Below are 27,822 nucleotides of genomic sequence, written 5' to 3'. Positions count from 1 at the left end.
GGAGGATGAGGCAGCACCTGTCAGGGCTCTGGGTGGCTCACAGAGGAGCTGGCATTGAGCCAGCCAGAAGTTGGTCGATTTGGGGCAGGCAGAAGTGGCAGAAGGAACTTCAGGTAGAGGGAACTCTGTGAAAACCAGCCCAAGGGCAGGTCAAGGAGTCTAATCCGGCTATTGTATGGGACACAAGAAGGGGGAGTCGTGGGATGGGATTATGGAGGCGAGGCCTTGGTGGCCAGGCTGAGAGCGAGGTCAGCGTGGAGCTGAGCTGCACTCTAGAGATCTGATGTTTTGGTGGTGACATGGAATGTGCCCATTTGAGACTGTGCTCCAGGCTCTGCCACAACGTCATTGGGTGACTGCAAACAAATGCTTGGCCCTCCTCGGCCTCAGTTTCCCCATCCGTGCAATGAGGTGATTAGTCTTGTGTAGGAGGGAATTCTGGTATCATGCTCTAGGGTGGTCTAGCCGATTTTGTTGGGTGTCTTCTGGCAAGAGATTCTGGGCCTCAGCAGTGCTTTTTTCCTGAGCATTCTGAGCAAAAGAGAGGAGTAAAGTGAGGGGTTCCCCAGAGACAGATTTTGGGTGCTCCGAATGAAGAGCTAGAAGCTCCGCATGGAAGGGAGAAGTCTTTGCCAGGATCTGACTCTAAGCCCCAGAGGGGACCCAGAAGAGAAGGCCAAGGCCTCTCTTCCTCCCTGCCCTGACCTTTGTGGTGGTAGATGTGGGCCATGTGCCCAGGAGGGCACAGTGCCCAATCCCTGGCTGAGAGGGTGTCAGGACCCTTCCTGCCCACTGAGGGGGAGCAGGGCTTGGGTTCAGGAATGTGACCCAGGGCTTGCAGTCCCCTGGGAGTAAGGAGCGGGGAGGCCAGTCTTGGGGTGGCAGAGCCGGGTAAAGCCCCATGGGTAGCTAGGTTCTGTTACTGGTATTTGGGGTTGCCAGAACTTATAGTATAAGGCAGGTTCTGGTGACCCCCATGCTGCCCTGGATCCTGGGTGCAAGGAGCCGTTTAAGCTTCTCACCTGTGAGGTAGGGCTGGTAGGGAATTAATTTCCTGTGCTATTTTAATTTTGCTGTATTTAATTTGCTGTTTATTTTAATTAATTAACGGCGGGTAATCGTCTATCGTAACTTGCTGCTGCTGTCTCCTCTTCCTTTTCGGAGAGGTGGAAGGCCAGGCCAGGTGATTGCTGAGTTAGCTGTCGGGGAGAGGGAGGGCTTTAGGGGGAAGTCCCTCTTCCCTTTTGCCCCCCCTCAACCCAGGGGTCTTCTCCACTCTCCCTGGTTCTCCTCCAAAGGGGCCCTCTCCTCCCCACTCACTTGTGGTCCCTCCTACTCCTCCCTCTTCTCACCCCGGGTCTGCTTCAGGGCCTCAGACGCAGTAACTTGGTGAAGAGAGGCCTGACATGCGGCTCCTGCCAACCCTCTAATAAACAGTATTTGAATGTCATAGGGTAGTGGTTTAAAGGACAGGGAGCTTGGCTTGCAATCTAAGTGGTGCTTAGGGGCTGTTGGGGAAACTTTTAAAATGGGGGTCAGTTTTTTTTTTTTTAATAATAATTTTATATATTTATTTTTTCCCCCAAAGCCCAGTAGATAGTTGTATGTCATAGCTGCACATCCCTCTAGCTGCTGTACGTGGGACACGGCCCCAGCATGGCCGGAGAAGCGGTGCGTCGGTGCGCGCCCGGGATCCGAACCTGGGCCGCCAGCACCGGAGCGCACGCACCTAACCTCTAAGCCACGGGGCCGGCCCTGGGGGTCAGTTTTTAATGGCAGCCCCCTTCACACTGCAGTGCTCAAACAGCACACCCATCCATGCGGTCAAGCCTGTGGGACACTAGCATGTCCAGGCACCTGGGGAGAAATCTATGGGCATGATTTCAGTTATTAGTTAATCTCTAGGACAGACCTCCAGGGTGGATTATCCCCTGTGGAGATGAGGAAGCAAAGCGAGGCTCAGAGAGGCTATGTGACTTGCCCAAGGTCACACAGCAACTAAGAGAAGCAGGGCCTGGATTCTGGCCATAATCTGTCTGGCTGCTTGGAAAAAGTTAGCAGTTGGAGGGAGGGGAGGGGAAGTGGCTTGGGGATTAGGGTAGGGGGATTAGATCCGAAGACTGATAGGGCTAGGAAATGGGGTCCTCTGGCTCTGGAGGATGTGGGGGGAGAAGGAGTGGGTCTCTGCCACAAGGGGCTTCCCAAGGTGTGAGGTCTCTGCCACCTGTTTTCCTTTCCCTGTGTGTCTTCATTGTTTGGAACTTGGGCTTGCTTTGTCACTTGCACTGTACCCTATAGGGGGCCCCTTTCAGGGCTGGATGGAACCCTACTTTTACTTATTTAATAAACACTTACATAGCATTTACCATGTCCCAGACACTCTTCTAACTTTATAAATAGATATTCACGTCAGCATCATAGCAGCCCTATTATTATCTTCCTTATTTTACATATCAGAAAACTGAGGCTGAGAAAGGTTAAGCCTTGTGACTTGCCCAAGGTCACACAGCCAGTACCTAGTGGAGCCAGCCTTTGAACTTGGAACACTGAGATCCAGAGTCCTTCTTCTGAATCACCACACTATCCTGCCCCCTTAATGCTCTAAGTGGGAGATGGGAGCCTTGAATTCCCGGGAGATATGGTATCTTTGGGGAGCCTCTAGTCTAGATGGAAGGGGGGATACGCCCCCACCCTTGCCAACCCCGAGTTGGATAGGGCGGACATAGCCCACAAATCAAGACCCGCACTGTGGGGGAAGCAGGCAGAGTGTCGGGGTGTGCCTGGCTGGGCAGCACAGATCAGCAGTTAGGAAGCCTCTGGGGAGCAGGGCCCACGCTGCCGTAGTGCTGGCCACGAGAGGGGTACATGGAAGGGTTGGCCTCACACTGTGCCCTCAGAGAGCTTGCCGTCTGACTGACTGGAAAAAAAAGGCAGATGTGTGTGAAGTTATCGACAGTTGTCTAAGACAATGGGAGAAAACCGCACAAAACAAGATGCAGTTGAAAGAGTTTGTGCTTCGAATCTTGTGTGACCTTAGTTACTTGAAGCCACTCTGAGCCTCCGTTTCCTCATCTGTCAAGGGGAAATAATAATGGCACTGACTCCACAGGGTTTTGTGAGGCTCAAAGGAGATAAAATATGACGGGTTTGAGCTCTGGAGCAGGGGCTCAGTGAACATCCATCTAAGGCTGCTGTCCAACCTCTGGACCAAGAAAGGGTCCCGCCCCTGGGGCTGGCGTTGGAGCAGATCGGATGGTAATGGTGAGGATGAGGAGGGCAGTGCGAGTCTCAGCTTTGGAGTCAGACTGCTTGGGTTTAAACCCCAACCATGAAGGGTTGCTTACCCTCTCTGGGCCTTGATTTCCCTGTCTGTAAAATGAGTATAATAATAGCCCCCCCATAGGGTGTTGTGAGGATTAAACTAGTCAATTCATTTATTCAATAAGCAATATTGAGCACCAGCTGGGTGCCAGACATATTTCCAGTCACTACAGATAATAAGCGATCAATACATTATGGTAATCTTATTATTATCATCAGTCATATTCTGGAGGGGGCACTGTTCAGGGAGGAGGAAAGGGGTGGCTGAAGCTTTAGAACAGGGATGAGCGACGTGATAAAATGCTATAGAAGTAATAGCAAGCTGATACTTATTGAGTGTTTACTATGTGCCAGGCATATTAGCTCATGAGCCAGGTGCTCTTATTAGCCCCATTTTGCAGACAGGAAACAGGTTCAGAGAGGTGTAGTGACATGCCCAAAGAAATACAGCTAGTAGGGAGTGGAGCTGGAGTTTGAGAGACTCAAAAGCCAGGCTGTTGATCACAAAGCTTTAAACCTGATGAAGAGATGGCGTGGGGTGGGAGCAGTGATCCAGCAGAGGAAGGAGGGAGAGACCTGTCCAGGAGAAGGACAGAGGTGGACAAGGCCTCCAAATTCAGAAAACAATGAAGGAATGGACCAAGTCAGCGTATGCTCCCCCAGGGGGTTTTCCCAGCAGTAAACAACAAGGCAGGAGCTCAGGGAAGGGAGGCAGTGAAGACTGGAGGGAAGGCTTCCTGGAAGAGGTGAGTCTTGAGAAACAGGCAAAGTCGAAAGAGATAGGGAGCTAGCACATTCCAGGCAGGGCACACAGCATCAGCAAAGGCCCTGAGGTGAGAATGAGCAGTGTGGCTTGCGGCTGAGAAGTGGGAGGAAATGGCTGAGAGAGGTCAGAATGAGAGTTGGGAGGGTGGTGGCCTCAGGGGCATAGGGAGAGTGACAGCCCCAGGGAGATAGGGAAGGTGACAGATTCAAAAGGCTTGACTAATGTAGAAATAGAAATAACTCGCCACCTGGACGGGAAGTAGAACACAGTGATCAAGAGGGTGGCCTCTGGAGTCAAGTCCCAGCCAGGCTGCTTCCTACCGTATGATCAGGGCAGGGCACTTGAGGTCTCATTTTCAGAATGAGGGGCAGTGAAAGTCTCCTGAGATGGGATGACCTGTGAGAAGCGCTCAGCCCAGTGTCTGGCACATAGTAAGCCCTTGACTCATTCATTCATGTCTCAACTACCAAGTGCACACCTAGTGTCATGCACTTTTCTGGGGCACACAGCAGTGAACAGAGTAGATAAAAATCCCTGCCCATTTAGAGGGCAAAACAGACAGTTAACGCAAAAATAAGTAAAGCGTATGGTTTGTTAGATGCTGATAAGCTCAAGGAGAAAAAGGAAACCAGGAAAGGGCTCGGGCAGCGCCAAGGTTGCAGGGTTGTTGCAATTTTAAATAAACTTATAAATGGAGGCTATTGTTAGTATTATTTGTATAGCAGGTTTTAGTAGAAAAAGTACCTTCCAGTTTATAGGGCATTTATCCTTCATGAGAATCCTGTGAGGTGGAGGTATTGCTGTGCCCATTTTATAGATGAGGACATTGAGGCTCAAAGAGAAGAATCTGACCCAGGAGTCATGACTCTGAGCACAGTGCTATACCGGCTGACTCCCTATGACTCCCTATGACGAGAGGAATGTTGTTCCTGCAAATCTAGAGGACAGAAGGAGAGAGAGGTTAATTGGAGAGGATATGGGCAGTGGCTAAGGTGTGTCAGTGTCCAGGGATGGAGCCGAGCTGGAGAGCAGGGGCAGAGGCCTGCTTGCTGGAGCCAGAGCTGCAGTCAGCACACCTGATCAGGGTGAGTTCAGAGAGTGGCTGGACCCAGGGGCAACCCTGAGGGCAGAACGGGGGTAACAGGCTGGGCCTGAGACACTGTGTGATTGAGGAAAGGGGCAGCATCTGTCCAGAACTGAGTGAGTGTGTGGGTGGTATGGAGACTGTGGGGACGGGGAGAGAGGAAAGGAAGATGTCAGCTTCACTGACCAGACAAGAGGGAACAGCGAGGAGGATGGCAGGGGCCAGAGCTGGCTGTGAAGGCTCTTGAATGTCAGGCTAAAGACCGTGGCCTTGATGTCATCAGCAGTAGGGAGCTATTAAAGGTTTTGGAGCAGGGACGGTGTGTCATGAGAATGAGATTTGAGGAAGATGAATCTGGCACTAGGTGGAGGAGATTCAGTGGAGGCATTTGGAGGTGGGGAGCCCACTGCGGGCTGTCATAGCTGTGCAGGCGAGAAACGATGAGGCCAGATTAGAGAGACAGCCTGGACTAGTGGAAAGAGTGGGTCCTGGGAGACGGTACTCCTGGGTGCTAGTCTTGGCTCTGCCTCACATTTTCTGAGGGACCCTGGGCTAGTCCTTTCCCCTCTGTGTGCCTCTGTTTCCCCATTTAGATTGAACTAAAGCCCCCCCCCTTTTTTAACCACTTGGGCAAAGGATCCATTTTGAGATGATGAGAGCCATGGGCCTTCTCTTCAGAAAAATACAAAAACAAGTTTGGGTTAAAATTTTGTGAGGTTTACAAAGCTGCCAGAGTCCATCCATGGAACCAAGCTAGATGATCAGTAGTAATAAAAATAGCAGCTAGCATCAAATGCTTATCACGGGCCAGGTGCTGGGGAAAGTGATATACGTCATGATCTTGTGAAGTCCATACAAGAACCCTGTGAGGTAGATACCATGATGATGATGATAGTGATGGTGATGATGATGATGATGATGATGATGATGATGATGATGATGATTTCTGTTTTACAGATGAGGAAACTGAGGAAGGCTGGAGAGGTGAGGTGACTTGCCCAAAGTCAGAGCTTTGTCTCTGAAGTCTAGGTTTGTCAGCTCCAGAGTCAAGACCTTAACCTCTAAGATTAAGGCTAGGATTCTAGGATGGAGGAATGAGATGTGGCAGGGAGAAAGGCAGATGTGGAGGATTTTCAAGGAAAGCCATCGAGAAGCAGAGCTTGGGTGAACTGTGGGAAAGGGGGATAGTGGTGCCAGCTCAGCCCTGAGGTGACAGGCATCAGGTGGTTGGAGGAGAACATGCCATTTGGAGCCCCCTGGTCTAGCTTCCAGGGGTTCGTATCTGTCCCACACTGACCCCAGCTGCTGGGAAGGGGTGGAGTATGGGGCTGCTCTGTCTTCTTGGCTGATTATATTCTGCCCCCTTGGCAGGGAAGGGCTTACCCCTGACTCTTTGACTCAGCCTCCAGTGCTGGCTCTGGAATCTACTCTCCCTCCCCCTTCCCAAGGCCATTGAGAAGGGCCAATGGGCCTTGATCTCTCTAAGGGAGTTTGGAAGTGGAGACACCCTTTCCATCCCAGAGAAGAGTCCTAGGGCTCAGCTCCTGAGATCTGAGTGGAATCTGGAACCCAAGCAGCACGGGGTACATGTTAGGCTCTGGTTTAGATCCTGGGCAGCAGTACCATCTAGCAGGAGGTGATCTAGATTAGACTAGGCCATAGTCTCAGGCTGGAATCTAGATTTATGGGGGGTTGGACTGTTGGTCATCTAGAACAGGGGTTGGCAAACTTTCTGTAAAGAGTCAGATTGTAAAAATTTTAGGCTTTGTAGACCATTCAGTCTCTGTCATGAGTACTCAACTCTGCCATTGTACCTTGGAAGTAGTCATAGACAATGCATAAATGAATGAGCATGGCTGTGTTCCAGTCAAACTTGAATTATAAAAACAGACAGGAGGCCAGATTTGGCCTTTGAGCCATAGTTTGCCAACACTTGATCTAGAACCTCATGCCTCCTGAAGGTGTCTAGATCTTAAATCTTACTAGACAGCGATATCAGCAAACAAGCTTGGGGTGTCAGGCTAGATAACATGGGAGGTGATCTAGAGCCACACTCTTGCTGAGATCTAGATATTGGGAAATGGTGAACAAATGTACTAGACAGTGGTTTAAAAGAGATTAAGCCAAAAAGTCTGGTTGAGCCTAGATTCACAGAAAGCTGGGGCAGGGTGATGTGGGGTGGTCAGAGTCAGACCCACACATAAGGCTGTGTTCTGGATATGGGGAAGTGGGTGAGCTAAAGCCACACAGATATTGATCTAGAGCAGGCAAAGTCTTGATCCTAAGCCAGAGCACCATATGATCTAGAACAGCACTGTCTAATAGGAATGTAATGGGAGCCACATATGTAATCTAAATTTTCCAGTAGCCACCTTAAACAAAGTAAAAAGAAATAAGTCAGGGGGCTGGCCCTGTGGCTCAGCAGTTAAGTGCACGCACTCCACTACTGGCGGCCCGGGTTCGGATCCCAGCGTGCACTGACACACCGCTTGTCCAGCCATGCTGAGGCGGTGTCCCACATACAGCAACTAGAAGGATGTGCAGCTATGACATACAACTATCTACTGGGGCTTTGGGGAGAAAAAGGGAAAAAAAGGAGGAGGATTGGCAATAGATGTTAGCTCAGGGCTGATCTTCCTCACAAAAAAAAAAAAGAAATAAGTGAATTAATGTTAATATATCTTATCTAACCCAATATATTCAAAATATTGTTATTTCAACATATAAGCATTATAAAAATTATGAATGAGATATTTTACTTTTTTTTTTTCATATTTAGACTTCAAAATCTGGTGTATATTTTATACTTACAGCATATCTCAGTTCCAATTAGCCACATTCCCAGTGCTCAAGAGCTAGTTTCTACCATATTGGGCAGCACAGGTTTAGAAGCAGGCTTTTCTTTGGGACCAGCGTCAAGAAGAGTCATGAGCCAGAATGATCTGGAATAAATAGAGTTGGACACACCAGAGTTTATGCTCCTAGCAGACTTGAACTGAGTATAGACTGGCTCACCCAGGGAGAGCATCTAGGCTCTGGGTTGGGAGGTGGGGGGGTTCCCTCCCTTGGAGTCCTGACCAACTGGCCTTCAGCTCCTCCCTCCCTCATCCCAATGTCACCTCTGACTCTGGAGTCTGGTGTGGCCTGGCAGGTGGGGGTGGGGCAGGGTAGCAGCTGGACCCTGGAGGGAGCAGGAGCTCCACCCCTCCAAGCCAGCTGCTGCCAGCCTTCCTGGACTGACTCTGTGGAAACAGGGGGCCCAGAGACAGAAATAAACTGCCAGGTTTCCGGGGCGGAGTGGGGGGGCCTGCCAGCCTTTGTGCTTCCTTGCTGGGGGGTGGGAGGGCAGGAAGCAACTCCAGGCCCTGTCCCAGGCTGTTACCCATGCAGGCCATCTCCCCTCATCCTCAGATGCCCCCACCCCCATGGCTCTAAGGTTGGGCTAAGTCGAGAATTTGGTGGATCAGTGAACCCTGGGGGCCCAGAAGTCTGGGTCTGACCCTTGGGAGCAGAAGGTAATCTCCAGGGCCCTGGACACAGCTTGGTACCCATAGGGGTAGTGCCTCTGTGCCCATTTCTAGGACCCTATCCCGGATGCCACACTAGCTGCCCCAGGGCAGGAGCTGAACAGATTCAGAGGGCTGCTGTGGGCCTTAGACTAGGAGTTGGGAGGTCTGTGTTGAATGCTCGCCTCTGCCACTAGCTGGCCAAAGGCAACTTTGGGCAACTCACACTTGGAGCCTCAGTTTCCTCCTTTATAAAAAGGGGGCAGTGTTTGTCCTGCTTGTCTCAGGGCACTATGGTTCAATGGTTAACTTAGACTCTGGAGCCAGACTTTATCTGACTCTGGCCTCTGCCATTGTGTGACCTTTTGCAGGTCACTTAACCTTCCTGAGCCTCAGTTTCCTCATCAGCAAAAAGGAGATATTACCTACTTTACGGGAACCTTATAATCAAGTGAGTTAATGCATGCTAATCATGCAAGGCAAGTGCTCAGTGTTGGCTGTTACCACCGGGGGATCGCTCAGCTCAAATGGATTGTAAGTGAAAAATGCGTTATTCAAATGTAAGGGATTCTTCCCTTGGAAAGAGTCCTTTCAGACCCCCTCATTTTCTAATAAAATGGAAAAACTGAGGCCCCCAAAAGGGAAGGCGTTTTGCCCAAGGAGAGGCACACAGCAAGCAAAACTTTTATTTGGTACCCACCGTATAAAGCCAGACAGCTCATCCCCAATTTACCCCAGTTTACAGGTAAGGAAATCGAGGCCAGTGATTGGCCACTGGTGCACAGTGGCGCTATCCAGTGAGGCCCGAGTCCGCCGCTGGGGAGGGAGTGCCCCGGCCGCCTGTGCTCACCGGAGGAGGGGCGTGCAGGTAGCGGGCGCCCTGGAGTCGTAGCCCGAGCCAGGCGCGCTATTAATAATCCCGCCGCTCGGCCTCGGGCGAGAGCGCAGGTCCGGACCGCCGCCGGGCGCCTCCCGGGCCTGGGCCGGAGCCCGAGCCCGAGCCGGATCGCGGCGGTCCTCCCCTTCCCCCCCCCCCGCCTCGTGACCCCCCCCCCTCCGCGGGCAGCCGAGGGCCCGGGCTGGCGGGCCGGGGGCCAGGAAAAAGCCGAAAACACCGAGGCTGGGCCGCTCCCCTCCCGCTCAAAATAGCCCCCGGCCGGGGCTGCCACGCATTCCGCCGGGCCCGGGGCGCGGGAAGGGGCGGCTGGCCGGGCCCCCGCCCGGCCCGACGTGGCTGCCCGGCCGGGTTGGAAGGGGGGGCGAGGGCGGGCCGCGCGGCCGGCCGGCATGTGGCTCTCCTTCGGGGAGCCTTGGCAGCCCGGGCTGCGCGCTGCGCCGGGATGATGGAGAGCTTCTGGAATTTCCTGCAGCTGGAGAGCGCGGCCGGCCTGGGGAGCGGGCTGAGCGTGCGGCTCGGGAAGGGGCGCCTCGCAGCCCGACCCTAGGGGGCGCCTCGGCGGCGAGGGTTGTCGGGGGAGACCCCACCCGCCCCCAGACTACGGGAGAGGAGGGCGGCCCACCTCCCCTCCCCCACCGCTCTCTTCGGGTCTGGCGGGGGTCCAGTCCCGCCCCTCCCGGCCTGGACGGCGGAGAGGGGCCAGGTGCAGGCAACGCCCCTCCCCCAGCCGCCTGGTTTCCCTCTCGGCCCGTCACCTCCTCCAGGAGTTAGAAGCTCCGCGGCCTCATCTGGGAGGGGGGCGGGGGTGGCCTGCCAGGTAGCTCCGGAGGCGGCGGCGGGAAAACTCGGGGGCGGACCGTTCGGGCCCGAGAACGGCTGGGCCTGTGGACCACAGCCTCCTGGTCGAGCGTGAGGCGCCTAAGGGCTTCTAGGGGGGAGGCGAGGCAGTCTTCTCCCAACAGCCCCTTACCCCCACCCCCGCAACTGCTGAGCCCGTGGGGGGCAGACGCGCCGGAAAAATTCTGGACAATTTTTCCGACGGCGGCGGCAGCTTGCTTTGGGGGCGGCTTTGCACCTTGCAGGTCCCGAAGTCCAGAAAAGGGCTGCCGGGAGGGAGGGGCTTCCTTTTACAGGAGCCCTGAGATCCGGGGGAGTAGGTAAGTGACTCCTTAGGGCTCACTCTGGGCACTGTGGGTTGGGGGAGGGAAAGAGGTCTACCCTGCCCTTTGTGGGGGAGGGGAAGGGATGCTGTCCCACAGCTTTGGTAGTTCCACTACCATTTGGTGCTCTGCAAACTGATGAACCATTTGGCAACTCAGCAGGCACCTCCCCTGGGTCCTGGGGTGGACCCCCTCTCCCCTTGCCAATGGTCCCTGTTCAGCTTCATTTCCTGCCCCAACCCAGCACACCCTCACCATGTTAAACAAAAGCAGTGGGGAGAGATGCACTTTGAATCCTTTCTCTGCCACTCACTGGCTGTGTGACCTTGAGCAAGTCCCTTCACTCCTTAGTCCCTTTCCTCATCTGAAAAATTAGATAATAGTAGGTAGGTCATGGCCTTGTTGTGGGGCTTAAAGTTGCACAACAGTTAAAGCAATTAACATAGTGTATACAGGTAGTGAGGGCAGGAAGTGAAGGGCACCTGTGTAATATACAGCCCCATTCAGAGCCCTCAGAGTATTTGAATCCCCTTCCCCACCAACAACGCTGCGAAATGTGGCTTCCCAAACTAAGTAGTGCCTCTCACTCAGGCTGGGGAGAACAGAAAGACATTGGTTTTATTGAGTGTTCATTTATTCATCAAACACATATTTAATGTTGTTGTTCTCGGCTAGCTCCAGACTGGGAGAGAGACTTCTAAATTTGTGCTGGGGACTGAAAACTAGGACTGGGCACTGCACTATGTTAAACCTGGAAGGGCCCTTACAAGTCCTTCCTGCTAGGCTAGCTCTTAGTACAGATGGAGAAACTGAGGCCCAGGGAGGGGGACGGGTCTCCTCACAATACTCCTGCTGTTCAGGTAATAGTGGGGGCAGTGGCTGGCTGAGAGCTCCCCTTCTCCTGTTCTGGTGGGGGTGGAGGTGGGGGCAGGGGCTGGCAGAGAGCTCTGGGCCCCGGGGAAGTTGGGGCAGCCCCTGGCCTGGCTCCCTGGGGTATGGCCCAGGCAGGCTGAGAGCTGATGGAATTCTACTTCCTCTCCCTCCCGTCTCCATGCTGACCTTTCACTCCACCACAGCTCGAGTGGGTGGGAGTAGAACCCAGATACCCAGATTCAAATTCAAATGCCTATTGGCTCCCCCTCAGCCCAGGATGTTGGGCCTGGGCCTGTGTCAACCCCCCACCCCCACCCAGTTCTCCCTGTTTCCTGTTGGATTGGCCTTCCTTGTGTACTGGAAGGAACTCAAGGCTCCATTTGTTGTCTGTGTGAACTTGAGCAATCTACCCCACCTCTGTGAGCCTCAATTTGCTTTTCTGCAAAATGGAGTTGAAATAAAAACTACCTAGCAGAAAACCTCTTTCATTCACATCCCAGGGGCTTCCTGGCAGAGATCTATTTAAATAATAAAAGGCAGGGATTTCCTAGAATTTACATTCAAGGCCAGGTATGGGGAACAGAGCAAACCTTCCTTTACCTTTGGTTTGGGGAGGCAGCTCTCTCGGGCCCTGGGATAGGAAGTGGGGTGGGATGAGTATCCATCAGAACATTTTGGCAAAGTCCAGATGCAAGCAAAGTTATGTGGCCCAGATTCCAGGCTGCCAGGGGCCTGTGTCTCTGAATGCACTGCTGGGCACTTCTCATAAACTCCTCTCTAGGACTACAGACTCTCCGTCTCCCAGCTAATCCAGTCCCACCTTCCTCTACCTCAGGGAAGCCTTCCTGGGCTGACTAACCCACCCCACCCTAGTTTCTCTTCAACCCATAGAGGGCTGTTAGTGAGGGACGGTAGAAGAGAAAGAGACGGAAGCAGCACTTGGGCTGTGTGACTTTGGGCAGACTGCTTCTCCTCTCTGGGCCCTGGTTTTCTCCTGCTGAGCGGAGGAGGCTGGATTAGCGACTCCCTAAGGCACCTTCCAGCTCTGACAGGCTCCGAGCCTGTGTTGACTGATGTATCCTAGGAGATGGGAGGACACAGAACCAAGTCAGCTGGGAGATTCCTGTCGAGGTATCCCCCACTCCAGAAGGCTGGAGTGCCTCCCTTCCCAAGACACACCCTTCAGGGATACTGGCTGAAGTTGTGGGTGGAGGGGACATATCACCGGAGTGAGTAGTACTGCTGATTCCCAGGGTCCCTGTGTCAGGAGAGAGGCCTGTGCCCAAGAACAAGAGCTTGTGTCAGGCGGGGCTGTTAGACAGTGCTTGTTCTAGGGGAAGGGAACGTGTGTGTCAGTGACCAGTCAGCCTCCAGGGAATCGGGGGTGCGGTGCACGAGGCAGCTAGCTTGTGGGATGGTGTGTCCAGAAGAGCAATTGCAGGGGCAGTATATTGGGGTGTGTGCAAGACAGGGAGGCTGGGAATGGGAGGGAGAAAAAACATAGCTGAACCAGAGAACCAGGCTTTGGGTTAGGGCAGGCTGTTTGGGGAGGCTCCAGCCTTTCGGGGAAGTGATAGAAGATTCAGCACAGTCTGACACAGGGCAGTTTTGTCTGTGACTAGGTTTGTCGGCTTGTTTATAGGTGTTGAGCTGAACTGCACTGTTCTGAATTGCAATTGTCATGTTTTCTTGGGGAGGGCGGGTCTGTGTAGGGGTGTTGTCCAAGTTTTCTGAACAGTGAGTGTCTGGCTGTTTGGGGGGTGTGTCTGTACAGGACAGTATTGTAAGGCACTAGGCAGCTGCCCCATTTGAGGTGCTATCAGATTGTACTAGGAACATCGATTCTGGCTGTTAGGAAGCCTCAGGCTATATTGGGGGGATTGCCAGGCTGTAAGAGAGGATGTTTTCAGGCTTTGATCGAATCCTGGCCATGTTTCGGGTGCCTCTCCCCCAACTCCATCTCTTATGCACTGGGAGGGAGGTCTCCTGTCTTAATCAGTCCCTCCACAGGTAGGCAGGCAGGCCGTCTCAAGCCCGTTCACACTTGAAGTAATTTTACCACGGTGCCTAAATCAGGAACAGGCGTGAATTGACCTTTTAACCCCTTCCCCGCCGCAGGATTAGACTCTGTTTCCTGTTCAATCTCCTCCAGAACCAGTTCCATCCCGCCTGGGGGCCCCCCCCCAAGGAGCGGATAAGCAACCCCCCATCTCTCCTCTTTCCCCGTCCCCTGTCGAGCCTTGGGGGGGCCTGAGGGCCAGGCTGGTGCAAGGTCTGGCAGGAGCTGAGGGCCCAGGCGGGAGTGATAAATATTGAAGAGGAGGGATTTCGGTGTGGGCTGGAGCAGCTGCAGTGGTTCGAGTGTCACACTATCTCTCCCCAGGTTTACTGACCCATTTCCATTCACGCGGCTGCCGGTTTCCTAGCAACAGCAACAGTCCCCCCAGAACAGGCGGAGTGTGTGTCTGCCATTAGCGACTGCCGCAACTGTGTCAAGGTTACCCCGCTCCCTGCAAACCCACCCCGGCGGGTTTGTTTTCTGTCAGCGCCTGGCACACACTGTGCCAGCCAGGGAGGGGGAGGGGAGGGGGCTAGGGGCCAGCCCAGGGGCTTGGGTGGAGGTAGGGGGCCAAGGAGGAGATGCAGTTCCCGATCCAGTGGGAGCCAACTTGGACTGAGGCCGAAGCAGCCCCCCCCACTTGGCTGGTGGAATTCCTGAGCCCGAGGGGAGCAGGGGGCGGGGTTGTCCCTCAACCCTGACCCCCGAGATTCCAGAGCCTGGGGGGAGGGGTGTGGGCCGAGGGGCCTCCGGGAAGCCTGCCCGATCTGACCCCACCTGGCTTGTTCTGCTCCTGCCCTGGCTTCCTCCCACTTCTGCGCAGCGCCATGCTCTTCTCAGCTCTTTGTCCCAGCCTCTGTGCCTGGCTCCCCCCCTCAGACTCCCCAGGGCAGGGTTGTATTTCTCCCATCAGACTAGGGGCTCCTGAGATTGGGGTTCATAATGCCTCCTTTCCTTCTCTTCCCTCTGCACCAGCTCATGACTGTTTTTCCAAATGTCACAGGAGATGAAATTAAACAGTTGGGGTAGCAAAGGATAATTTTTCTTAACAGGGACTAGCAGGGCAGATACCCCCATTCCACCCCCTGGGTGAAGTAGATTCTGCCTGCACTCCCCCACCTGGCAGCACTCATGTGGGAGTGGCCATTAGTAGTAGAGTACCCCTCTATTTCACTCTAAAGCCTGGCTGCAAAGGGTTAAAGCAGCTCCCCCCTTCCCCCCCCCACTTTGCCTTGGTATGTGAGCTCCCCCAGGCTGGGAGGATGGGGGGTCTGTCATCTTATAGGCACTCCTGTGGTCAGCTCAGACCTGACCAGTCACATTCCTGCCCAGGAGGGCTGGGGCTTGAGGTGGAGGGGCAGGGGCCTGGAGGGGGCTGGGTTTGTAGGAATGGAAGGGGGGGTACCAAGAAGCTGGGGCTAGGGGCTGCTGCGAACATGGAAGTATTGTGCAATATAAACCTCAGGAAGCCTGAATCCACCTCCCAATCCTCTGAGCCTCAGTCTTCCTGTCTTTCCTCCCAGTTTGTATCCCCCCCAAACGTTCCTATGGTCCATGTAGCTATGATACAGGTACAGACCTGGTCCCAATTCTAAACAGAGAAGAGTGTGGCAGAAGTGGTTTCTGACATGCAGGGTGGCAGACAGACTTGTGGGTAGCCTCCAGCGTGACTTTCTGGTGCTTGGAGGAGGTCGGCTGGGTCAAAGGCTCTGAGATCTAGGCTACAGAGCAGGTCGTGCTAGACAGTAGAATCAGACATGGGCGGGGACCCAGGAAGCCTGGTTCTCTGCCCAGCCCTGTGCGTGACTCCTCATGGCCTCAGTCTCCCCATCTGATGAGTTTAGGCCAGTGGTCTCTAAAAGCCCTCCTGTCCTGTTAGTCACTGGCTCTGGGTGAGGGATGAGGAGTAGGGGGCAATGGTCTGGAGGGATGTGGGAAGCTGCCAGCTCAAGGGGGAGTTTGCAACGTGATCCCAGAGCGAAAATAGCTCAGGTCATTTTCAGCTGCTTGGGCGGAGGTATCTGATCCCGGCAGGGCAGGGCAGCTTGGGCAGGGGGCAGGGAGGAGCATTCTGTAAAGCGCTCTGAGAAACCGGACCCCAGGATGGGAGGGTGGGGAAAGGTTGGCACGCCCAGTTGGGCTTCCTGAGACCCGCCAGGGGGGCTCTAGAATAAAAAGATGAGGAATGCAGAGGGTTAACAGGAGGTGAGGGCTGGACTCCCGGCCCCCTTTGGGTCCTGGCCTGGATGAGGTGAAAGGTCAGCCCCAAGGAGTCCAGGCACAGCTGGGGAAAGAGTAACCTGATCCTTCTCCCTAGCCAGGCTCAGGGGATCACAGAGCCGCCTCCCCCAGGAAAGGTGCTTTGACATCCCCAGGAAGGAGTTTGTTTCGACTTGTTCTCAGTAGGGGTTGGGGGCTAGGGGAGGGTCCTGGCCCCAGCAAGTAAGGCCGTGCTTTGTCATCCTGGAGTCTGGGGAGGTGGAGGTAAGCCTGCTGAAAGGTTAGAGGTAGCCTGTTCTGGCCCTGCTCTCACTCTGTGCCTCATTTATAATGACTCTGAGGGCCAACATTGGAGGCGGGGGAGCTTAGAGTTAGGAGAGTCTCCCCCGCCCCTCCCTGACGACAAACACACTCACTGATTAGTGAGAGAAACTGCCTGACGCTAGACTGTGACATTGAGATGTGTTTGGGGTGGAGAATTACACCTTGACTCTGAGATGGCTTTGCTGTCTGTGGTTGTGTGTGTGGTGGGGTGTTCAAGTGTAAGATGGCGTGATGGGAAGCAGAGATAATACTCGGAAGAACACAGGGTCTGCAAGCCTGACCTGGGTTCAGATCCTTGCTTCTGCCTTGGGCAAGCTATTTAACCTAAGCCTCAGTTTCCTCAACCACAAAATGGGACTAATGGCACTCAACATAATAGGTAATTGTAAGGATTAGCATAGAATAAATACTCAGTAAAAAGTAACCCTAATGAGCCTCATTGTGTGCCCAGGTCACATACAGTGTGGAGCCCACACTGAAGCTGGCAGTCTGACTCCATAGCAGGCGTTGGTGACCTGTAGATGGTCTGAGGGAGAGGGTAGTTAGGAGAATGTGACTGGGTCAGTGTCCCCAGGGCTGCGCATGAGGCTGTGGCAGTATCCAGGTCACTGGAGTGGGATGGGGTGAGGTGAATGGTGTTGAGTCTGTGGCAAGGGTTGGTTGGGGTGAGGTTCTTCCTAACACCGACCTCTGCAGCTGGCGACAGACCCCCACTCCCCACTCGGCTGGCTTTGTGAGCCATGTGTGGGTGTAGCTGTCCCCAGAGTGTGGCTGTAGGTATGTTTGAGAAGGCGCAGGCATCCCAAGAAAGAACAAGTCGCCTTTTGTACGAGTCCAGCCCCGGGCTGGGCTGGGTCCTCTCTAGGGGATCCCCTGTTTCCGTGCCCAGCTCCCCGCCCACGGACAGCACCCGGACCCCGCCCGCCACCTGAGGGGACAGCGAGGTGGCCTGAGCGCCCCCTCCTGGGGACCCGCCTTTCGGGCGTGGGGCAGGGGTCTGGGGCAGGAGGCGTGCCTGAAGCCCTGACCCCGCCCCTTGTGACATCACTCCAGGTACTACCAATCTCCGGGAGTCCTGCCCACTGGCGGCCCGCCCCCTTCCAGGCACTGCTCTCCTGCAGTCTGGACAGGCAGTGGGTGGAGGAGGAGGCAGGGCTGGTCTCTGGGGCGGGGAGACTGTCGAAGGCCTCGCCCTTCCTGCTCTGGGAGGGGCTGAACAGGCGACCCTGAGACCATACAGCTCAGTTCCCCTTGAAGAACCTCACAAGACCTCATCTCTCCTGGAGCACTCTACCTTTCTGCCCACCTGTCCAAATCTTGCCAAGTACCACTTTCTGCAGGAAGCCTTCCAGAACTGACCTCTTCTTCAATCTGTTTTCTGATTACCTACACCCTTTTAGTGACCCTCTGTAATAACGGGGATGCCAGTACTGTTACTAACCCCAGCTGCTGCCCACTGAACAGTTTACTGGGTACCAGGCTGCTACATGTTTTTCATGGACTATCTTACCTGATAGATCTCTGATTGCTTTCTGCCTTGTCTTGTGAGACTTTCTCACCCACTGGATTGGGAGTTCCCCTGGGCAGGGGTTCCCAACACAGCCTGGCTCAGAATAGGCACTACTGAACGTTTGGAATGGATGATGGATGAGGAGACAGGCCCGTGGAGGGAAAGTACCTTGTCAAAAGTCACACAGCCAGTAGAGCAATCAAAGCTAGAAACCAGATTTCCTGGCTCCATTCAGGGCCTTGGTTCTAGTATGTGACTACGAGTAGGGAGTTGCACAGAAAGATGCTATAGACCTTCCCTTTCCCCTCAGGAGGCCCTCTGCCCTCCCTGCTTCCCCCTCCTCCACAAAGTTCAGAAGAACCTGAAGACTATCTTCCTCTACAATCCACACATCTTGTACCAGAACCTCTGACTTCTGGGGGGAGGAGGAGGAGGAGGTGGTGGAGATGTGGGGGGAGCTGGGAGGGGTTTTGCAGGCCAAGGGGGCAGTTTGGGACCACAAGGAGTATTGGGGGCCCAGTGATTGGGGCGTACTGGTTCTGGTGACATAAGGGTTTAGCTTGCAGGTAGGAGGTTCCAAGTTGGGCGAAGAGGAGTGTTGGGAGTTAAAGCATGTGGGGGTTCAATACAAGGGAGGCAGGGATTATGCTGGGCCAGCACCCCCACCACCACCAAGCTGGCCCGGTGGAATGCTGGGAGGCCCGGGGGATGGGGCCAGGCAGCCAAGGTGTCTCCGGTGGCACAGAAGCAGTTAAGAGCTGCCTCAGCCTGTTCCTTCAGACAATTAGTGACATCTCGCTTGACAACACCACACTGAGCCGATGCAGACCTCAGCCCCCCTCCCGGCCCCCCCACGGCCGCTTCAGCTGTTTATTCTTGGGCTTTAACAATTGGGATTCTGACTTGGAGGAGCGGGCGCCCCGCGCTGCCCTCTGACCCTCCGTCGCCTTGGCAACTGGAGCCCGGTAGGCCTGGGCTCTGCGTTAGGATTACAGATCCTGAATTCACAATCTTGCTGCTCCCCTGCAAGCAGAAGCAGCAGCAGCAGCAGCATGCGAGATCTTCAGCTAGACTGGAGGGACAGAAAAGGAGGGTCCCCAGGGGCCAGCTTGAGGCACAGGTGGGAACCTGGCATGCCCACAAGCGACCTGGAGAGTGGTACCCCCCCCCCCGGCAGCCTCCATGGGGTGCAGCAGGACCCAGAGCCTTCCTCAGCCCCCAATATCTCCCATCTGCTCTCTGGAAACTTTCTTCCTGGTAGAGCCCCAAGGGCAAGAGCGAGGCTTCTTCATCGCCCCCTTCTTTTCCCCAGTCAGCCCCCTACCATGCCCAGAACTCCAAGTGCCAGCAGACTGTGCCCCTGCCGTGCCCGCAGCCATGGCAACAGGCCCCCCTCCCTCACCAGCTCTGCTCCTTCCTCTCCCCCCACCAGCAGCCAACTGCCCCAGCTGAAACTGGAGCCGATGCATCTGTGAGCCTCATGCCCAGACCCACATTCCATTTCTGTCCTCTGTCCCCCCCAGCTCTGGCGACGACATCTCCCCCTCCTCCTCTTCCTCCTCATGCCCCCTCCCTCCTTGCCTCTGTCTACTCCTGCTGTCCCCCCCAACACACACTCTATCAGTTAGGGTCTCCCCCTTCCTCCCGCCCCGTTCTCTGTGTGTCTCACCCTCTCCGACTGTCTCTGGTGGTGTCTGGGTGTGTCAGTCCCTCTGTCTGTCTCCAGCTCCCTGTGGTGTCCTCAGTGCTCTGTGCCTTTGCGCTGTCTGTGGCAGGCTCCTTCTCCATTTCTTCCCCTCTGTGTGTGTCTTGTGCTCTCTCTCTCTCTCTTTGTCGCTGCCTCATCCTGCCTGTCTCTCTGTCTCTGTCTTTTTCTTCCTCCTCTGTCCCTCTCTTCCTGAGTCTCTTTTGCTGTTTTCCTTCCTTCAGCATTCTCTCTCTCCCTCACTCTAGCTTTCTCTCTCTCTCTCATCCTTTACCTCCTCATCTCTTTCTCTTGAAGCCTCATTCTGTCCTGTTTCTCTTGCCCCCACATTCTTCCTCTTTCTGTCTCTCTTCCTGAATCTGATTCTCTGCCTTGGTTTCTCCTTCCTCCTGTTTGACTCTTTCCCTCTAAATACACAGATTTCTTTCAAGGCTTCTTCCTCTATTTCCCACTTGGTCACTTCCCCCTGAGTCACCCCAAAGGAGTCCCCTTTCAAGTAGAGGCCAGATGTCCTGGCACCCCATTGGGCATGTGTAGTTGAATCTGAAATGGGGAGAGGAGGTTCTAAGGTCAAACAGCCTGCAGAGGGTGGGGCACCAGGAACCAAGAGTGCCAGGCCTCCCTTTCCAAGGTTTCAGAGGATGGGCTCCATCCATCTAGTCTACCTTCTATCAGCCCAGGTGGGGACAGAGGGTAGTCCCAGGGGCTGAGCTGGCCCAAGAAGCCCCCTCACTATAAGAACTCAAAGAAGAGCATGTCTAGGCCTCACTGATTCCTGGGATTTCTCTCCTCCCCTGCTGCAATGATAGCTGTCTCAGACTGTGCCTCAGTTTCCCCCAGTGGCACTGGGGTACTACCCTTCCTCTATCTCTGAGTTCTTTAAAGTACTTTTGAGTTCCTGGAGCAAAGTCAAAGTTATGAAGAACAGAGACAGTAGAGTGACTCCTGCTCCCTTGCTCACCAATACCAGGGGGACTCCAGCGCAGAAGAATTTGTCTCAGGGCGGGGGTAGAATAAGGGTCCTGTCTCCTTAAGTATCTGGTAGAGGACAGTGCCCCGCCTCCCCCCCACCAAAGACTGGCAGCCCCTGCTGTCAGGCCCGCCCTAACTCTCCCAGTCTGGGCAGTAGCCTCTAGCCCTCCTCCCCACCACCCCTGTTTAAGGAATGAGCTTGGAGTCATGGGAAACAGACCGTGGGGTGGGGGTGCCAGGCCTCCAGAGCGCAGCCCTTGCCTCTGGGTGTGATGAGGCCTGGTCAGGCAGACCGTGCTAGGACCCTGGGGTCCGGGCACTACTCACCAAGGGGCCAGGCGGGGGAGTAGGGGGTGCCTGGGGGAGGCGGGTTGCACGCAAGGCATGCTGGGCCCCCTCAGCGGGTGGGTGGGGGGAACAAAGCTGGCATCGAGGCCTCAGCTAAAATTAGCCGCTTCCTTGCGCGGGAGCGAGCATGCCTGCCAGCCGCCCAGATCGCCGCTGCCTCGGCAGGCCATCTGTCGCCACATTTTGCTCAGTCCCCCAGGGCCCCCCATCTCCAGCCACCCCCAGGGGCTAGAGGGACTCTGCTCCGAGGCTGTCCCTGGCCAGGGCTCTGGGCTCCACTGCTGTCATGCTGTGTGACCTCAGGCCAGGCCTGTCCCTCTCTGGGCTCCTGTACAACGAGAAGGCCCTGGACACTGCCATCCCGGATCCCCCAGTCCTTATAAGCACCAGGTGCTGGCACTGGTCATGGGGGCCTGGGATGCGGGCTGCCTCTCTCTCTCAGCGTTGGCCCTCTGGTCCTGCATTTGAAGGTGGGCCACGTAAGGTTTAGGGTAGAGGTCAGGTTGTATGACAGACTCCTTTCAGTTTCCTTAGTCTTCACTGGACAGTAGGGTAGCTCTGGAACCAACAACTCTCCTCCCCCACCCACCCCCCCCAAGAGTCCTACAGAAACAACTCCAGGTGGGAAGCCAGGAGGTGGAGGCTGATGAGTTAGCTGGTACTAACTTGCCCTGTGGCTTGGGCAACTCTCCTGCCCTCTCTTAGTCTATTTCCTCATCTTCCCTAAGAAGCTCCCGTTTCTTGAGCACCTGCCCACTCTATACCACATTGTCTTATGAGGCTGACAGTGTCGTCCCCGCTTTACAGGTGAGGAACCTGAGGGACGGAAAGCTGAGGTTCCTTGTGAGGAAGCGGTGGAGCCAGGGGTTGGACGGCGGGGTCCTCCTTCCCGTGGCCCCCCAGTGCTCTGCTTGCTGGTCTCCAGCCTCAGCTTCTTTCTGACCCTGGCATTTCCCTGACTACTGCCCCTCCCCCCCTCCCCAAAGCCAAAGAGACTGAGCTGCTGCTCCAAGGTCACTCAGCTTGGCCTGGGAGGAGCTCAGACTTGAACCCAGGCCCCTTGGCTCCTGGCCTCCCTCACTCTGGCCAGCAGGCTGGGCCTGTTCCCTGGGTGAGTCATGCGCCTGGACTTTAGCCTCCTTGTCAGGCTCTGTGGCCTGAATTTGGAGAGGGGGCCTTTGTAAGGAAGAGGGGCTCCCGTGGCAGCAGTGGGGATGTGAAGCTCTCATCCCACTCCCTTTTCAGTCCTGGGCCCTGAGGGTGTGGTGACAGCAACCCCTAACCCTCCTCCCCTCCGTGATCTCTAAGAAGTCGTGGAGGAACAGCTCCCCAGGCCTCAGCGACAGCCCTCCTTCCACCATTTATTTTGCCCCCTCCCTAGATAACAACTATATTCAATTAGAAGTGGAGTTGGGGTGGGAGCTTGGAGAGGTGGTATTTCCTGGTTGTCTGTGTGCCTGGGCCTCCGGGTGACCCAGGAGGGAGGCCATGGCACCTCCCCTCCTTGTGTCCAGGGACCAAGGTCACGCCCAGGTCTCTGTGCACCTCCACCTCCTCCTGGGGCCAGTAGTGTTTGTCACTGGGGCAACGTGTGGCTGTGCCCGGCTCTAGCAGTGCTGGGGTGACATTCATGCCCTGTGAGCTGTGACGCCTCTGCAGGCAGAGGACAGCACCACCCAGGCTGGCAGTGATGGGGGTGGGCTGTCACCTGTCTGAAGCAGTCGGGGTGACATGTCATGTACCCATCCCGCAGTCTGGAGGGAGGACTCATAGGGAAGGGGCAAAGTTGTGCCCCTGGCTTATACTGTGGGGGGTGGGGTTGGTGGGGGGTCTGTACCTTCCTCACACCTGGAAGGTGTGGCTTGTCTGTGTGTGTGTGAGAAAGAGGGAGAGACAGGTTCTTTGTGTCTTTTGCATCCCGTTAGTGGGTGTGGGGGTGCCTGGTTTATGTTAGTTACACAGTAATGAGGGTGACAACCTGTGTTCCTGTCTCATACTATCTGGGGATATCATGTGCCCATCTCATGCTTTGGGGGAAGTGACAGGTTATATGCTTAGCTCATCCTGTTAGGAGGGTGGTCACTGACTTGTACGCCTGTCTCTCTGACTGTTGGGTATGTGTGAGATGTCACCATGTGCCCATCTCATGTTGTTGTGAGGAGTGACGTGTGATTATCTCATGCTGTTGCGAGGTTGTCAGTAACTTGGGAGCTTGTCTCTCACCCTAAAGAGACAACATGTTGTCCCGTGGTATGGGGCTGCAGTTGGGAGAGCCTTCCCATGCAGACTACAGGGCCCCAAAGCTGGCCAGAGGAAGCACTGGAGGCCCAGAGCACAGGCACAAATGGCGGGTGGGGGGGGTCTCAGTCCTACATGACCTACCTTCTGACCCAGGTGCCGACCCTTGAGACTGTTCCCCAGGAGAAAGGACCCAGTGTATTTTCAGATGGTGTGGAAAGGGCCCCTGGCTCTGGGGCAGGTGTCACTGGGGAGGTGGGGTACCAGGCAGGGTTCGCATGGGGGGCTGTGTCCCCACAGGCCCGGGGGACCCTATTCCCTGCCTCTTCTGCCCCTGAAACTGTTAAACTAATTAAGGCTGTGGAGCCGCAGGATTAATCGGGGCAGCTCAGCGCGGGCCGGGAGCTCAGGTAGTCGATTAGTGCGCCGCGGAGGATATTGGATTTCTGAACCGCAAGTCAGCACTATTCGGGCCTGTTATCTCTCCGAGGCTCGAGGCTCGAGGGTCAGGAGGCGGGAGGATCTGGGCTCACTGGCCACCCCCGCCCGGCCAGCTCCGGAGCATCCACTCCCCCTGCCCACACACTGCCATCTCCGGCCTGTCTGCCTGGCATCCCCACCCACTCCCCCTGCCCTCCTGGCCCTGCTACCACCCACACGGCACCCTCACCCAGCCCTTCTCCCTGGCCCACCCTGGCCCTGCAGTCGTGTTCACCCTCCCTCACCCTCTGGTCCCCCTCTGTCAGGCTCGCTTCCCCAGCGCCACTCTCCCCTCTGGCTCCCTCCCTCTCCTTCCCTCCTGGCCTGATTTGCACTCTGTGCCTCCTTGACATGGCTCTTCAGCCTCTGACCAGCCTCTCTGCACCTGGGTCTCCATCTCCCTGTCCCTGTCCCCCAGTCTCTCTGTTAGCCTCTCCCATCACCACTCTCTCTGTTTTTGTGTTTGTATGTGCCTGTCTTGCACAGTTTCCGTCTGTCACTGTCTGTCTGTCTCTCTGTCTCTGTTTCTCTCCCTCTGTGTCTCTGTGTATCTTTCTCGCTCTCCCTCTCTCTGTCTTTTCCTCTCTCCCTCTGGCACTTAATCTCACTCTCTCTCTCTCTCTCTCTCTCTCTCTCTCTGTCTTTTCCTCTCTCTCTCTTGTGTGGTCTCGGCTGGTGTCTGCAACCAGAACAAATCTCCCCCAGCCAACACCCCCTGAACAAGGAGGCCAGAGCAGCTAATGGGAAACATGTGATTCTGCCTTGCGCCTGGAGCACCGTGAAGGGAGCCTTAGTCCCAGCTCAGCCCCTGCTCCCCCCTTGCCGCATTCCCCCCACCACACTGTCCCCCGCCTCCCAGCGTCTCCCCCAGCCTGTGTGGGCACAGCAAGTTCCCCTGTCATTTGTTTTTCAGGGAGTGGGGGGAGCTGACGTTTATCAGCTGGGGAGGATCAGGTTGTGGAGGGGCTGGGAGCAGCTTTGCTCCTGAGGTCCCCCCAGCCCCCTGGGCCAGGCAGACCCCATGCAGACTCCCCCCCCTCCGCCCCCACTACCACCATATGTAGGAAAACAGGGCCAAGATGAGCTGAGCTGTGGGGGCCTGGATGAGGGGCAGCCAGTCCACCCCTGCTGGAGGGCTCTGGGGCCACCCAGATTTCCATCTTTTCTGCCCTCCTGGGCCTCTGGGGACCTGCAGAGGTGGGGGCTCCCTGAGGGCTTGGGAGCTGCCGGGCTGCATTTCTGTGCCCACCCAACCACGAGGAAAGGGGGGATGGATCAGAGGAGGGAGGCTCTGGCAGGTTGGAATTCTCCTTCTCTGCCTGTGGATAAATTGTCCCTAATCCAGGCTTGGGGAGTTGTCTGGCTCCTACAGAGAGAGAGAGAGAGAGCAGGAGATAGGGAGGGAGGAGGGAAGCAGGCATACAAACACCGTGACACAGACACACACTGTCTCACAAAGGGTCTCTCACATGCACACACAGACACACACACATGCACTGACAAATTACACAAAGGTGCCACACAAACACTGAGGCACTGTTGTGCTGACAGGCACACCATGGCACACAGCCCCTCTCACACATGTTGATACTGACACACAGCTATACTGGCACAGACATACAATGACATGGCACACGGACCCACTGACATACACAGATACACAGTGATACACAATACACACATGTACCAGCACATACTGATCCACAGTGAAATAGACCCACAGAGATACCGTGACCAGTCATGCCATCACACCATGACCCTGAAAACCCAGAGAAAGGCAGAGGTAGGAGGGAGGCAACACTGATCCACAGTGACACCAGTGCCCGCAGTCACAGGCCTCGAGATTGGAAACCTGCAGGGACAGCAGAGGATCAGCCGCACACCCCCACCCCACCCCCCACACACATCCAGAAAGCTCTGAGACAGGCAGAAGCCGCTTCACCTCCTGACACAGCGAGATGCAGAGAGCCAGGTAGAGTGTGTGCGCACACAGGCACACTCGTACCCCGACCACAGCTGGGCACACCTTGTCTCACATAGGCACACACACCTACACCTCTGTGTCCTCACAGACGTGCAAACACAGGCTCAGCTGGACGCACACACAAAACTGAATAGACCCAGATGCACACACCCACACGTATAACGGAAGACACTGAACCCAGGTACACATCAGCCTCACATACACACGCTCACTTGGCTGATCACAGACCACAATGAGCAAAGACAACAATACCATACATGTACGCTCTTAAACACACATCTCCCACACAGACATACAGAAATATGCAGAGAAGCACACAGCAGGCTAAATAGACCCAGGAACCCACGTACAGGTGTATTTACCCAGACAGCTGAACATTCACAGACGTGCATTTATACAGGCAGGATCTCTAACCCACATACAGATTCCCAGGCAACTAGAACCTGTAAGCAGTCCATGAGGCTTGATTCCCAGAGCCCCTCTTGGCTCCAGTACAGACCTCAGGGATAGACAAATGGGTAGGAAGCAGGGGGTGGTGAGAAGGGCCATGGTTATTAAAGAAAACAAGAGACATAACCAGTTGCTGATGGAGAAAGGTGAGCGCCAGCTGCATATACTCCCTTCATGGAAATCTGCATTCACCATCACTTTGAACAACAACTCTCACCCCTGCATTATAAATAAGCTCTTAGCATTTATAGTTTCCCCAGAGTACTCCTCCCCATTCATAAGATCTCACCATTTTATAGCTGAGAAGACTGAGAGCCAGAGAAGTTAACTGACTTGCCCAAGATCACACAGTTAGTGAGGGTTGAGCCAAGGACTGTCTGACTCCCAAGGCCACCGTAGTGTGTGTGTTCACGTTCGTGTGTGCACGTACCTGTACACGCAAAGACACTGCTTCCCAGTAGGAACCTGGGGTTTCAAGAGAGAGGCTCACAACTCCCCAGTGAAATCAGTTGGAGCTGATTTCATTGTGTGCGAGAGCGGGCCCCGTCTAGGACAGCCTCCTGGTCTCAATGTCTGACTCATCCTGTGTCCATGCTTATGCCTGGGGTGTTGTGTTTCTTGCACAGATGGGAGCTTGCCTGCCTATCTACCCATCGGCCTGGACCCCAGAGCCCGCCCAGCTAAGTGCGTGCAGAGGGCCCCGGATTCGGGGCAGCTCTCAGGCCGCCGCGGAAACCACCCTGGAATCACTGGCGAAGACAGGCCTTTCCTGCTGAGCCGGGCCTCTCTGCACAGCCTGCTCAGGTAAGAGTGTACAGGGAAGTTGAGTCTATGCCTGGGCCACCCCCAGGAAGTGGGGATCAGGAGGACTTACTTCCCAGTCCTTGCAGGGATCCCCCCTCCCAGCTTAGGCCAAAAAGAGGCCCTTTATAAAATCAAAATATATTAACCCAACTTACTCAAACTCCCCATTATCCAGAAAGGGGAACTGGGGCCCGTGGATGTACAGCAAGTCCCCTGGAGTCCTGCCTCCTAGTCTGGGGTCTCTTCTCTTCTCCTTGATGACCTGAGAGAACTGGGAAGAGAAAGGGGTTGTGACAATGACCAGAGGTGGAAACCAGAGTGCCTGATGTGTGTAGCTGACCCCCCCAGGACCCCTTTCTGCTGGAGTCTGTGGAAGCAGAGAGCTGGGAGGCCAAGGTGAGGTGCTGAGAGGAGCTGGGTAGCTCAGGTATGCTAGGCTGCCCTCATAGGATGGGATGGGGCTGGGGCAGGACCCCCCTTCCTACTCCTGGCCCAGATTAGCCCACCCAGGCTCAAGAGCCACAGAGGCCCACCCAGGCTCAAGAGCCACAGAGGCCAGGTGGGGCTGCCCTGCCCTTCAGAGACAACTCCCTGAACTGACACATGACGCCTCCAGGCTCCAGGAAGCTCCCTGGAGCCCAGCCTGCCTTGGGACCCACCCACCTTCCAAAAGAGCATTCCTGGGGCCTGAGGTCTGGGGGTGGGGCCTCTTGGGATTGTAAGGGTGGGAAGGTACCACTGTGGGAGAATGCAGGGCTATGTGCACTGGACTATAAAAGTACAGGGCATCTTGTGTGCAAGCATTCAGGCTTGTGTGCAAGCAGGTGTGTGTAGGGCTCTGTCCTTAGGTGCGCAGGGTTCTGTATACAAGAATTATAAGTGGACTGAGTTGGAGGACATTCGAGGGCTGTGTATGTGGTACATTGGAGTGGTGAGTGTGCGGGATTCAGAGTATGTACTGGGCAGGTGTAGGAATACTGGAGTGTTGTGTGTGCCACACTCGATGGTATATGTGTGCAGCGTGCTGGTGTACACTGGAGAGGTGTATAGGCAAGAAGCTGAACACACTGGGGTGATATATGGGTACACTGGGACTGTGTGGTGTGTGTACACAGGGATC

General features: G+C 55.2%; 1 protein-coding gene across 6 annotated transcripts in view; it reads left to right on the top strand.

The window, feature by feature from the left end:
* Window positions 1-27,822, top strand: part of AHDC1 (AT-hook DNA binding motif containing 1) — a 67,684-nt gene that overhangs the window by 16,523 nt on the left and 23,339 nt on the right. For 4 of the 6 annotated variants that reach the window (XM_058553368.1, XM_058553369.1, XM_058553367.1 and 1 more), the window contains one exon: window positions 26,525-26,702. The gene's annotated coding sequence lies outside the window, so the exon portion shown is untranslated. Of the gene's footprint in view, window positions 1-9,653; window positions 10,279-10,414; window positions 10,733-26,524; window positions 26,703-27,822 lie in introns of those variants that run through there. The other 2 variants (XM_058553373.1, XM_058553370.1) reach the window with 2 other exon arrangements.

The sequence above is a fragment of the Diceros bicornis genome, chromosome 13 (assembly GCF_020826845.1).
Source record: "Diceros bicornis minor isolate mBicDic1 chromosome 13, mDicBic1.mat.cur, whole genome shotgun sequence".
Lineage (NCBI taxonomy): Eukaryota > Metazoa > Chordata > Mammalia > Perissodactyla > Rhinocerotidae > Diceros > Diceros bicornis.
This window is presented reverse-complemented; position numbering and strand designations above follow the sequence as displayed.